General features: G+C 44.5%; 1 protein-coding gene and 1 non-coding gene across 2 annotated transcripts in view; both read right to left on the bottom strand.

Annotated features, from left to right (window-relative positions):
* The window catches only part of ESCO1 (establishment of sister chromatid cohesion N-acetyltransferase 1), a 1,212,023-nt gene that overhangs the window by 565,394 nt on the left and 632,552 nt on the right, over window positions 1-14,077 (bottom strand). The gene's annotated exons all lie outside the window — the stretch shown is intronic.
* LOC117202843 (U6 spliceosomal RNA) lies at window positions 11,671-11,779 on the bottom strand. The gene has a single exon (XR_004485334.1). It is a non-coding gene; the product is annotated as a U6 spliceosomal RNA (small nuclear RNA).

The following is a 14,077-nucleotide window of genomic DNA, read 5'->3' as shown; positions in this document are numbered from 1 at the left end:
CAGTGGGGCGAGAAGGGAGGAGCTAGGAGGGGACCAGTGAAGAGGCTGAGTGGCAGCTGACTGCACCGCCTTCCCTGCCCCCGGCCCTGGCCTGGGTCAGGGTAGGCACAGTAGGAACAGAAGGGACCCTCTTCTGGGACTCCGGACAACTTTGACCAATTTTCAAGCAATTATTTTAAGAGCTACTCATTAAACATCTAGACAAATTGTGACTAGAAATGAAATTGTGACTTCCAGAGGAGGGGAATTTTGACAGAAGATACATTCTACCCACTCTCCATGCTTCGAAGAAGGTAGAATTAAAAATCAACATTCTATCCAACTGTATTCATTTGGTTTTTGGTTGGTGATGCTGGCACGTTTAAGAGACAAATGGGAGTGTGAATTGCCAGTCTCTGCACATAGTAGTCACTTGAATAAATAGAATAATTCTTGAATCGTTAGAATAATTTGCTTCGAACACATATTGCAGTAGTTTGATTTGAGTCTTGACTCCATATAGTTTTATGCAGGGTGGGGGCTCTAGGCTGGATGTCAAAAGCATGGTGAGTGCCGAGAGCACAGGAGAGGAGTTGTGTTTCAGTCTTTTGAGGTGGTGTTTTCACGGGTGCCAAGCAAACACAAGGTTCTAGAATGGGAATCGTGTGCACATGTGTGGAGGGAAATAAACCACTTGATTCTCCAAGTTCCTTTAGGCTTTTAATCTTATTGTTGACATAATCTAGTCTAATAAGGAAGAGCTATATTTTAAAAATTAAAATAATTTAAAAAATTGACTAGAAACTATGTACATATGGCACAAGATTACAAAATATTTAAATTGTACACCATGGAAGGAAATTTCCCCATTGATTGCTGCCTTAGCCACTCATTTTCCCTCCCATGAGGGGGAACCACTGTGCCAATTCCACATAAATCTTTTCAGAGAATCTCTGTGCATTCATGTGCACATTTCCCACAAATGGTTGCAAAATATACATACGATTTTGTCCCTTTTTTAACTAGCACTCTGTCTTAGAGATGATAACTATTGGTATGTGTAGAGCTGTTTCATTTTTAAATATATATTTTTAATTACTAAACAATCATAAGTTATAAAACCTTTAAATAATATATACAGAATAAAAAGTGAAAGCCCCTTTCCATTCCCTTCCCACGACTTTTTAAAGTGTCTTAACTTATACACATGTGTGTATACACACACATGCAGGGTGTTTTTAAAAACATGAATGGTTTCATACTGTATATATTTTGTGTGACTTTTCTCATGTTTAATATATGATTGATATGTTTATTTCTATAGATATAAATCTACCTTATGCTTTTAATTTTATTTTTTATTGATAAAAATGTACTAATTTTTTGGAATAGATAATATATGTAAAATTCAAAAGATGTGAAAGGGACCGCAGTGATAAGTCTCCCTCTACCTCTGGCCCCAGGCATCTTCTTCTCCTTCCGCACACAACCACTGTGACTATTTATGCTGTGTCCTTCTAGAGATAGTCTATGCATTTACAGACATATATTTAAAAAAATATGCACACAGATAGTGGCGTACTATTCATGCTGTTCTGTTCCTAGCTTTTGTCTTCTTCACATAAAGTAGATGGTAGATACTTTCATATCCATATGTATATATATGTTTCACTTTTTTAACAGTCACATGGTGGTGTATTCCATAACAGGGATGTACCGTAATTTATTTAATCTGTTCATTAGTCATTGGACATGTACGGAGGGTACCCGCTGGGTAAATTCTTAGAATACAAGGCTGTTTGCCTCCCCTGTTCCTCCATGTTTCCTTAACAGTCTGTTCACTCACGCGCTCACTCACTCATTTGTTTATTTACCAGTTCTTTCAACCCACAGCTTGTGTTGTGCTGTCTATCACTCTAAGTTCTTGACTGCTTTGAACCTAGCTTTCTGTAATTAAACATGACGTTATTTTGCGAGCAAAGACATGTTCAACTACAGGAGAATGTTAAAGGCCTTCGTATGGATTCCCTGCTTTTTACTCAGACCACCCATAAGCTCCCAGTCATCTGAGACGGCCTCTGGGGGCCCTATCTTCCAGTCCCACCCAAACTCCGTCCCCCTGCCTCTCCTGTGAATGAGTTTGCTGAGGGCTGGGAAGCCAATGGATTGTGTTCCAAGCGCCAGATGAGTAGGAGAGAGGTCTCTTGTCAGCCAGCCGGTAGGTTAAGTATTAGTCACACTGGGGCACAAACAAGTTTCTAAAGCCACATTTAGCCAGCTGTGGCCAGCGGTGTCCCAGGGCTGGCTGCCTACAGACACCTCTGGGCCACATTAAGGAAGAGTTCCCATTTGTTGTGGCAACAAAGCCAGCTGCTGGGAATTAGGTGGTGAAGCCAAGAGGAGTGGGAGGGTGGCCGAAGACTGAGAGGTAGGCTGAGCCACTTCTGACACAAACAGATCCTTTAAGTCTCCTCCAGGTGGGAGTTGGCACCGGGAAAGGAGGTGGGTCGGAACAAAGGAAGGCAGCTCGCCAAACCCTGGCCACTTCTTCAATGAAAGAGGGAACCCTTGAGGACAGATGGTCCTGATGATGGAAACAGGGGTCCCCCAGTGAGAGAGGGAGGGGAGAGGCAGAAGGCCATAGCAAATATCACAATGCCCCAACTTCTTTTCTCTTGCACGTGAGATGGAAGAGCATTTTCTAACATCTTGGTTCCAGCGCTCAACTCAGAAAAAAACTAGATCAGAAATACTGTGTGCTATTTCTCACCAAGACCCTGGACTCCGGGGTGAAAGAGTTAATTTCTCTCTACAGTTGAGGACTACGTTACCAATATTCCCTTCCTTGCTTTGGACGTGCTTTTTACAGTCAAATCTCAGAGTACAATCTTTATTTTTTTCAATTTCCAGTCTTTAGGAAGTGAATAGTAAGTCCCTCCCAAAAAGGTTATTTCCTTAGGATAGACTCCCAGAAGTGGATAAATATTTTCAAAGCACTTAGAGAATAGAGGCTGTGCTTTCACCTTGAAAGACTTGTCCATGGTTCTTAATCTTTCACTCATTCGCTGATTTTTTGATTTAATAGGCCATTAAAGTGAACATTTATTTAGGGCTTATTATGTTCCAGGCAAAGCGTTCTCTATGTCTTATCTTACTTCCTCATAATAATTCCTCTAGAATGAAGCCTCCATGTGGGTAGAGCCTTTGCCCCTTGTTCACTGTTTTGGCTTCAGTACCTAAAACTGTGTCCGGCACGTACATATTTGTTGAAAAAAAAGAATGAGGTCGGTAATATTATGATGTCCCTTTACAGATGATGAGACTGTCTTACATGGGTTAAAGACTTTGCTTAAGTTTTCAGAGCTCATACCAAGCTGAGTTGGGATTTAATTTCATGTGACTCGAAAGTCCTTAAGACGGCCTCCATTCTCTAAAGCAGGGGTCCCCAATCCCCGGGCCATGGACCAGTACCAGTCCTTGGCCTGTTAGGAACCGGGCAACACAGCAGGAGGTGAGAGGTGGATGAGGGAGCAAAGTTTCATCTGCTGCTCCCCATTGCTCCCCATAGCTCTCATTACGGCCTGAACCATCTCCCCCATTCCCCGATCCGTGGAAAAATTGTCTTCCATGAAACTGGTCCCTGGTGCCAAAAAGGTTGGGGACCGCTGCTCTAAAGCACTTACAGTTTAGGGAAGGAGAAGTTATGTGTTCAAATAACTCTCATACAAAGCAGAGGAAATGAGTAGAGGTAAGAGGAAGGTGTTGTGGGATCACAAAGAAAGGATGATTTTTTTTGGTTGGGAAATCCCGGAGGGCCTCCAGGAGGAAGTGGCATTTGGACTTGGACCTTGAGGAATGGACTCCCACATTCGATCTCAGATGTTCACTGATGGCAAAATAAATTTGGACTTACTTTTCCCTGATTTAATGGGGGAAAAAAATGCAGCCCCATTTCAGATTGCCTCATTTATATTAAGCCTTCTTTAGTGTAAATTCTTAGTGGAGACCATTCCGTCCCTGGCTGTGATGGTATCGTGTCTCTGTGCGTCTGATAGAAAGCTTGCTGTCAGTGTCCCCTTTCTGAAAGATTTTCCTAAATTGCTCTTCATAGCTTTCTGAATCATGGGGCTTGTAATCTCCTTTTCAGAAGTCAGTTTGGACTAAATGTTTTTGATTGTCTGATGCCTATGAAAATCCCCATTTCTTACTAATGGTGGACAACTGCTCTGACGGTGGACTTTCCCCCTTACCCCCATCCAGCCCCATCCTTCAAAACTGGAAGGGGAGCGTGGATACTCTTTGCTTTTGATCAAGACATGTCTCCCGCCAGGAGCAAGGAAGGATGTGTAGGAGGCAATGTCTCCAATAGTAACAATAACAAGAGTAATGAGTAAAAGTTCTCGACAGGATCTTGGGCAGCTAAGTTACCCAGGCGTTTATACATGTTTACAGTGTGAGTGTTTTTTTCTCCAGCTAACAATGGTTCCCAAATGTCTTCCTTCCCTGGGCCCCCTCCCAAGCATGTGAAAGGTCCTGTCTGAAATATGGAGAAGCAGCTTTCAAAACCAGACTTATTTTCCTGCTTGCTTTTGGCATAAAGCTGAGCGGGGTGCCCACTGGCCTTTGGTTATGGAGGCCAGTGCACTCAGGGCGCCTGGGTCCTGGCTCTGGGGCTGAGAGCATCATGTGACCTTCTTGAGCCACTGGCAGCTCTTCAGCCAATGCTGCTGCTTCTCCAAGTGACTGAGGAAACTTTTCCTTCAATTCCCCCTTCTCTCTCAGCTCTGAGATAATCAGAGTTGTGACCCTCCTGTTTAAGCAACAGACTGTGACTTGAGCAACAATTAACTGACTTCCTACACATCCCTCTGTGCCACCTCTTGGGTGACTTAAGAGGAAACAAGATTCCCTTCTCCCTGGCTCTGCTGGACAGAGCCTCCTCCAGCTCGGGTCAGCCCAGGCTTAGCTGTGTGGCCGCAGGAAGTCTCTCTCATCCTCTTTAACCCGCTTCACATCCTGCTAACAGGAGGATGAGCAGGAAGCGGAGAGTGTCAGGGCAACGTCTTTCACGCTCACAGTGAGCTCAGGCAGCACGTGGGCCTCTAGGAAAACAATACAAAACTTTCCAAATGGCTCTGCTAAGGGCGCTCTGCAAATACTTTGCACAGTTGCGTTAGAAACTGTTAGTCATGAAGACTCTGGGTTACTTTTTTTTTTTCATTTGGCTTAAAAAAAAAAAAAAAGGTGAAGTCTGAGTGTTGCTCTCAGCGGCTCTTTCTGGTTGTCTGGGAGCCCTTTGTGATGGTGGGACAGGCCCCTGCGAGGCCTCTTGTAGGAGGCAGCGCCTCTGCTCAGGGTCAGGAATATGGGTTAGCTCACAATGATGCTTTACATTTGGAAAAATGCTCCTACATACAGGTGCTGGCTGCCGGTTTGTTCTGAACCTTTGGATAGCACATCACTTTTTCAGACCTCAGGGTCCTTGTTTGTAAAATGAAGGAGCTGGAATTGTTAAGATCTGATGTTCTCTGAGTCAGTGAGTCTCTGACGAGACCCACACAGAGGCCCTCTGGACTCTCTGGGGGCAATAAACCTCAGGTGCCCCTCAAGCCCCTTCTCCAGAGGGCAGTTCCTCTCTCCCTGTGTGGGGCTGGCCTTGGAAGGCTCTTCAGCAAATCTCCACTCCCTCGGTGTAAGGCATGGTCAGGCGATTGAACTTCCACATGCTGGTCTTCCAGTCTTTATATTTTAAACATAAAGGTGATTAAAAAAATTTTTTTTTAGCTCTAGAATCACAAACTGCCCCAAGGTGGCACCTGCTTGTAAAAACTTTGCTTTTTCACTGACTTCTCTCATTTAAGCACTCTTGTCCTTGCTATTACTCCACTCCCTGCATAGAGCCCAGCTGGGAAATAACCCCGGATGCTTCTTCCTGACCTCTCCCCACTGTCCATCCCTTTTCTTTTTTAGCTATTGTGGGAGTAATAGGAAAAGGGAGGGCTGCTTTTCAGGAGGCTGGCATTTACCAAAAATAACATTTTCCCTGACTAATTTCCAGGTACTGCCCATTCATTACCTTGGAATGTAAATATATTTGAAAAGCAGACCTGTCCTAAGGCATTCCTCAGCTCCCACGATTAGAAACCTCAGGGCATTCCCCTTTGACTCGAGGCAAGATTAGCCTTCAGAAGCTCCAGGCAAGGCGCAAAAACCCGACTTCCTCTGATTCCAAGCTGAAGGCAACGATCGCGGCAGAGTTACTTCTACATGGGGCCACCCTAAATTTAGAGAATAATGGACATGACAAAGAGAAATTATCCAACTGGAACTGAAAAGGGTTTTTTGGGAGTTATCTTTCTCACTTGCTAGTGAAGCCCTTTATTCCTTGTTCTGTGTGAGATGGTCTGTGACAAGTGTCTGGCACAAAATGGGTCCTCAGTTAACGTGAGCATCCTTCCCAGTTCCCACTGCTTTCCATTTCCCACAATGGGTGGATACAGCTGTTCATAGTTGATATCCTAAAGGGCTGGGGAATGGAGGGGGAGGAGAGAGGAGACCCATATCTGCTGGTTGAGAGCCCTTCTCTCCAGAATAAAATTGGACAAATGAAATGGTGAGGTCTCAGTGGATGCCTAGGGCAGCCTTCAAGGAGAAGGGGCAGTCTGAGCGATGTGTTTGAAGGGGAGAAGCCCTGACCTGCCTGATTTGCCCCGGTGGCCTGAAGGACTTTATATTTGATGTATATGAGTCCCAGGTCCTTTCAAAAGCATCACTGGGCTGAACTGTCCTCTTCTTCCTCTGCAACTGCCTTACTGAGTCATATATACTTGAGGGCTTCCCTAAGTGCAAACCACGGCCAAATCACAGAGGCTTTGCAAGGTCAGAGGAGGCCTGATCTCTAGAATTCCCTAAGTCAGAGCCCCAGTGGCTAACAAGTGTCTATGAGATTGGAGGCCTGGAAGATTCAGTTATGGGCAGTCACAGTAAGGGCGTTAACATCAGGCTGAGATGATGACTAATTCCACTCTACTTTAAATTGTTTCTCCTTTAACTGTCCTTAGCTGAGTGTCTGTTACTCAGAAGTTTGGAAATCTAAATTGAAAAGTACCCAGATAAACTCTGCTCAATATTCTGTAATAATCTACATGGGAAAAGAACTCGAAGAAGAATAGATACATTTATGTGTATAACGGAATCACTTTGCTGTACACCTGAAACTAACACAACATTGTTAATCAACTATACTCCAATATAAGATAAAAATTTTTTAAAAAGCACCCAGGGCTTCCTTGGTGGCGCAGTGGTTGAGAGTCCGCCTGCCGATGCAGGGGACGCGGGTTCGTGCCCCGGTCCGGGAAGATCCCACATGCCGCGGAGCGGCTGGGCCCGTGAGCCATGGCCTCTGAGCCTGCGCGTCCGGAGCCTGTGCTCCGCAGCGAAAGTACCCAAATAAAACTGGGGAACTTTGAAGAGACTACAGAAGAATTAGCTGTGGCATCCACCTCACCCCGGAGTGTGAGACGGGCCAGCCCTGGTGGTCCTCGCTCTCCTTGGCTTACCTGCGCGTCCTTGCTGATCTGGGTCTCCCGTTGCTGCCCTGTATTTACACTTAGGCTGGCTGCAGGGGCGCTAGGGGCGTGCTAGGGGCGCTTTTGAAATGCGTGCAGCTTTCAACCTTAATTGCTACTGCTTTTGGGCTGCTGTGATGCTTTATTGCATCAGCACATTTCTAAGTTTGATGAATTTCTCTACTTATGGGAGATGCTCCTCTTTCTGTGTTCAGGAAAATTCCACCCTGGTCAGGTGCCCAGGTCTCTGAGGAGCCCGTGCCTTGGCTGTGTGGCTGGTCACTGTCCTGGCAGGAGCCACGCCATTGGCTCTGGCAATTCGGCCTCCATGGCCTCCCTCTGGTTCAACCCGGATGCTGTACCCACCTTGGAAGCAGTGACTTCTCTGGTTGCCTCTTTACAATCTCAGGAAAAGGCTACTCATCCTGCCTTATGGATTTGGACGTGAAGTGCTTGCTTCTAAGCAACATGTGGCCAGGAAGTCTGTCTTCTAGGTCAGGTGATCAGAACATAGATTTGTTGAGAACCAACCCTGCGGTGGGCGCTCTGCTAGGCTCCAAGGGTCCAGAGAAGAAAGACCATCCCTGCTTTGAGGAGCTCTCAGTCTGGGGTGGGGGGAGACATGAACTTGTCATTTCAGACAGTGTGCTGGATTGAGGGGTGAAGAAGGGGAATTCCCCTGAAAGTCCCTCAGATTGTTGGGCTTAGCCAAACCTGCTGCTTGTGCCCAGCCTCCATTCTGACTGTTTGGGCTCCTGTTCTGAGTCGATGGTGCCCAGACAGACAGAACTGAATATCTCCCGGACCCAAGCAAGCAGAGCACCGGGGAGGGGGACTTAGCTCAGCCCTGGGACGGGGAGGAGAGACACCTCAGAATCTGGGTTACTTAGCTGATGACTTGAAAGAGGAGGCAGAGTTGCTGAAGGGGGAGGGAAAGGGTGTAACAGGCAGTGGCATCAGCTGAGCCAAGTGAGAAGCGTTAAAAGGCAAGGCTTGTGCAGGCATCCCCAGATGGCCGAGTCCATGGGGTGGGGGGAGCAGGTGTAAGAGGGCCCTGTTAATGATGGGTAAGCTTGAGAGAGACCTGGTCAGATTTTTCAAAAGTGTATCCAGTGCCCTAGAGGAAGATGGCCTTGAGGGAGGTGAGGCTAGAGAAGGGAGGTGAGGCTAGAGAAGGAAGCCTCGTAGGGACTTCATGCAACTAGGGGATCCAGGAAACAGGCAGTCCCCCTCTTATGGGGGTTTGCCTTCTCTCCCTCTTTTTCGTATTTCCCTCTTCATTCACAGCTTTGAGGCAAGTTTTCCTCTTCCCCTTTCCTCTTCCTCCTCCTTTCTTTTGTTTTGTACTTTTTATTTTGAAATGATTTTAGACTCACAAGAAGTAGCATAAATAGTACAGAGTCCTCTCTAACCTTCCCCCAGCTTCCCCCATCAGTATCATCTCTTATAGCTTTAGGAAATTATCAAAATCAGGAAACTGACATTGGTACAAAACTGGCAACCAGGCTACAGGTTTCATTCAGCTTTCACCGGTATTTGCATGTGTGTGTGTGTGTGTGTGTGTGTGTGTGTGTGTGTTCTATGCAATTTTATCTCACATGCATATCTGGATGACCACCACCCTAATCAAGGTGACCCCACCAGGGACCTCCTTGTGCTGCACCTTCTCTTTCCCCCTTTCCCTCTTCCACCCCATCCTGAAGGCCATTCTAATGCACTAAGCTAGAGCATTCAAACTGCTGCTGACTCAGAAAGAAAAAAAAGACCCTTCTTGGCACACTTAAGTCCTCTGAGTTTCTCTTCCTTACTATGAATAGGTCACGTCTACCTCCCTGGAGAGCATGCGTGTGGGGGGAGACCCTGTGCTTTGGGCCAGAAGCAGGACTGTTCTTATCCCCTGGAGGGTTCAGAGTCCTGCTGGCTCCTGAGACTGAGGGCGGGGGCTCTTCTTGCCTCTACTTTACGAGATTTCTTAAATCCTCAGCAGAGGACAGAACTGAGGCTTGGTCAAAAGTGGATATGGTGATTTTAAACATATACTAAAGGTGCACAAGAAGTAGATATACGGTCCAATACACTTTCATTTTGTAGACTTTAAATATTGTTCTATATTTCTTTGAAAAGGTCCATTCTTTCCCAAATGATGAATCGCTAATTCAGCAATAGCCTCTCATCCTCACTCAGTGTAGTGTCTATTTGAAGTTCATAAACATCACTTTTATGCAGACTGAACTCACCATAGGTGCATTTTGGAGATTTATATATAAAGCATATATTTCAATATCCAGTAGCAGGTATAGTGAAAAAAAGGGATTATAATATTGGTGATGTCATATATTAGCTTAGATTTAGAAGAGTCTTTTCATATCATCTGGTATAATTTTTAACTTAATTTACAAATTGCTTCTCCAAAGCTCTGATCTTCATGGACATCCAGGAATAGAAACCCACTGGTTCACACGCAGCAGGTTCTTCCGTGTTAGACAGCTTGAATTGTTGGTGCATTTTCCTTTTTTTTTTGGTCCAAAATCTACTATCATATGCATTTCATTTATTGGTTATAGTTCATCCTCTCAAACTACTCAGAATAAATGTAATCCCCTTTTCACACACTGTCTTGTTGGGTTTGAGAGCAGTTCTTGTGTTTCCTGGAAGCCTTCTCCTTCTAGTATAAACACCTTCACTTCCTTTCACTGGTCCTTACAGGCCTTGTTTCCCATACTCTTGCCATCCCATCACTTCCTCAGGAAGTACTCTCGTTTACCCATGTCAGTCTTAAAATGTGGCATCCACATTTTGTCTGTTATCACACAAAGGAAAACAACAGCACAGTTTGACAGACCAAACTATGTAAACCACATGTAGGATATTAAATACTTTCAACAGTTTCCTGCTTTTGTGATGTAAAAATGTCTGCATTTAATTCTCCCTACAAACCCTGTAAGAAAATTAGTCAAATGAACACTTCCTCCATATAGTAAGCACTTAATAAAGGTTCACTTTCATTATTATTACTAATGTAAAAGGACTAACACTATATATTTTAAAAACAGCAAAAAGAGCCCCCCCAAACAAAACCCCCAAACAACCACAAAGTCACACATCAAAAGGCATGAATATAGGGAAAAGTGAGAACCTAGAACAATAAGGCAATTTCCCACACCTTTTTTTTTCTGTTGAAATATAATTGGCGAATGTCCTGGTGGTCCCGTGGTTAGGATTTGGCGCTTTCACTGCCGGGGCCTGGGTTCGACCCCTGGTCGGGGAACTAAGATCCTGCAATAAATAAATAAATAAATAAAATTAAAATTAAAAAAAGAAATATAATTGACATATAACATTGTGTAAATTTAAGGTGTACAGTGTGTTACTTTGATACATTTATGTATTGTAATATGATTGCCGTTGGAGTGAAAATTAGCACCTCTCTCATGTTACATAATTGTCATTTCTTTTTCGTGACTGGAATAATTAAGTTCTAGTCTCTTAGCAAGTTTTCTGATTATACGATATTCTCTCTTTGGTTTTGTTTATTTATTTTTATTTATATATTTATTTAACATCTTTATTGGAGTATAATTGCTTTACAATGGTGTGTTAGTTTCTGCTTTATAACAAAGTGAATCAGCTATACATATACATATATCCCCATATCTCCTCCCTGTTGCGTCTCCCTCCCACCCTCCCTATCCCACCCCTCTAGGTGGTCACAAAGCACTGAGCTGATCTCCCTGCGCTATGCGGCTGCTTCCCACTAGCTATCTATTTTACATTTGGTAGTGTATATATGTCCATGCCACTCTCTCACTTCGTTCCAGCTTACCCTTCCCCCTCCCTGTGTCCTCGAGTCCATTCTCTACGTCTGTGTCTTTATTCCTGTCCTGCCCCTAGGTTCTTCATAACCACTTTTTTTTTTTTTTTAGATTCCATATATATGTGTTAGCAGACAGTATTTATTTTTCTCTTTCTGACTTACTTATGACAGACTCTAGGTCCATCCACCTCACTATGAGTAACTCAGTTTCATTTCTTTTTATGGCTGAGTAATATTCCATTGTATATACGTGCCACATCTTCTTTATCCATTCATCTGTCGATGGACACTTAGGTTGCTTCCATGTCCAAAAATATGGAATGCTTCACGAATTTGCATGTCATTCTTGTGCAGGGGCCATGCTAATCTTCTCTGTATCATTCCAATTTTTTAGTATATGTGCTGCTGAAGTGAACACTTTGGTTTTGTTTAGACTAGAGTCTGTCCCATTTATTTGTTATTATACTAATGACAATCTTTTTACTTCCAAGCTTTAAAATTACTTATGTCCATTTGTTCATGTTTCATTTCTTACTGTTTTTGTCTCCTAATTTCTTATACTTTTAAAATGAAATTTATTCCTATATATATATATAATATTTCTATAGTATTCTAGAAGATGCATTTAATTTGGCATTGGTTTTATTCAGATTGTTGATTTTGTTGGCTTTCTTTCATTGAATTAGTTTTTCCCCGTTTGTCTTACCCTTCCCTCTCTAGTGGTTTTAAGATTTCCTCCACCTGTTCTCTGGGGCCCCCTGCCCAGATCCAGGCTTATAATGGTTTTTCAGAACTTTGGTCCTGCAGTGATTTGGGGCTATTACAGGGCTGGTCACAGAACAGGCAGGCAGCTTGGCTCAGTTCGTGGTGGTGAGGAATCTGTTCTATATCCATGTCCTTTTGTCCTCCTGGGGCTGTAACTTGCTCAAAGCTTCAGCACGGGCAGTAGTATGCACCAAACGTTTTCTTTTTCTTCCTCTCTTCTTTTCACTAGTGGAGGTGACCTTACCCTACTCTGTCCCCAACAATGGGGAGCATAGCTGTGAATTCCTTGCCTGGGGCCTGTTGCTTCAGCCCTGCTCCCTCCTTTGCATTGATGATCCATTTCATTGCTTTATGCTTGGGCTTAGGAATTACATGAGAGCCTTTGTAGACTGCTTCAGGTGATATATAATAACCGCTGCCCCAGACCCACCTGCCGGTATCTCTCATCTGGACGTTTTGTGAGGGCTTCCCAGTAGGTCTCCACTGGTTCCTGTTTGTTCCTATGATCCATTTTCCATTAAAAATGCACATGGAAAAATGATGTTCCTCTAACTTAAAATCATCTTGACATCGCCTTGCTCTAAAGTTCAAAATCTAAGCGTACTTCACAAGGCCTTGTAAGATCCAGCCCTGCCTCTGTTCCAGCTCTGTTTGTGCACTTGCCCTTGGATCAGGAATATCAGCTCACCTTTCACCTCCTGGAACCACTGGTCTTCAACATATCTTGGAGCCTTCACGTAGGCCTCCCCTCTGCTTGAAATCCTCTCTCCTCAACTGCATCCTCACCCCTGTCCTCCTGGTTAAATCCTCTTTATCTCAGATCTCAACTGGGATGTCTCGTCCTCAAGGAGACGTTTCCAACTCCCCCTTCACCCCCCAGCTTGGGTGAGTTTTATATACCCTCAAGGGGCCCTATACTTTTTCTTTAACTAAGCTCACCTTTTTATTGGTAGAACTTATTCACATTTATTTTGTGATTTTTTTTTTTTTAAAGAAGATGTTGGGGGTAGGAGTTTATTAATTAATTAATGCTGTGTTGGGACTTCGTTTCTGTGCGAGGGCTTTCTCTAGTTGTGGCAAGCGGGGGCCACTCTTCATCGCGGTGCGCGGGCCTCTCACTATCGCGGCCTCTCTTGTTGCGGAGCACAGGCTCCAGACGCACAGGCTCAGTAGTTGTGGCTTATGGGCCTAGTTGCTCCGTGGCATGTAGGATCCTCCCAGACCAGGGCTCGAACCTGTGTCCCCCGCATTAGCAGGCAGATTCTCAACCACTGCGCCACCAGGGAAGCCCTATTTTGTGATTTTTAATGTTGAGGATTTTATATTTACATTTTATTATTTTAACTTGAGGATATTTTTATTATAGCCCCAGCACCACGTGTGGATTATAACTCACTACAGACTCATGAATGAAGCATGAGGGAATTTCCTGATGGTCCAGTGGTTAAGACTCCACACTTCCACTGCAGAGGGGCACGGGTTCGATCCCAGGTCAGGGAACTAAGATCCCACATGCCTTGGGGCAAATAAGCCCTCGCGCCACAACTACTGAGCCCACGTGCCTCAACTAGAGAGCCTGCGTGCTGCAAACTACAGAGCCCACAGGCCCTGGAGCCCATGCCACAACTAGAGAGAAGCCCGTGTGCTGCAACAAAGAGCCCACACGCCACAATAAAAGATCCTGCATGCCTCAACAAAGATCCCGCGTGCCTCAACTAAGACCCGATGCAGACAAAAATAAAAATAAAATAATAATAAATCTTAAAAAAAAAAAAAAGATAGTGCAGTGTGGCCAAAAAAACCATGAAGCCTGAGCTCTCCAAGCCCCCATGTGGTCTGACTCCTGTTTCCTCTCTCACCTCACCCACCACTGTCCCCCTCACTCACTCTGCTTGAGCCCCACTGGCTTCCTTGGGTCCTAAGCAACTCCAAAAACGAGCAAGGAGAACTC

This window comes from Orcinus orca, chromosome 15 (genome assembly GCF_937001465.1).
Source record: "Orcinus orca chromosome 15, mOrcOrc1.1, whole genome shotgun sequence".
Taxonomy (NCBI): Eukaryota; Metazoa; Chordata; class Mammalia; order Artiodactyla; family Delphinidae; genus Orcinus; species Orcinus orca.
The sequence above is the reverse complement of the archived record's forward strand: the minus strand, read 5'-3'. Positions and strand labels throughout refer to the sequence as shown.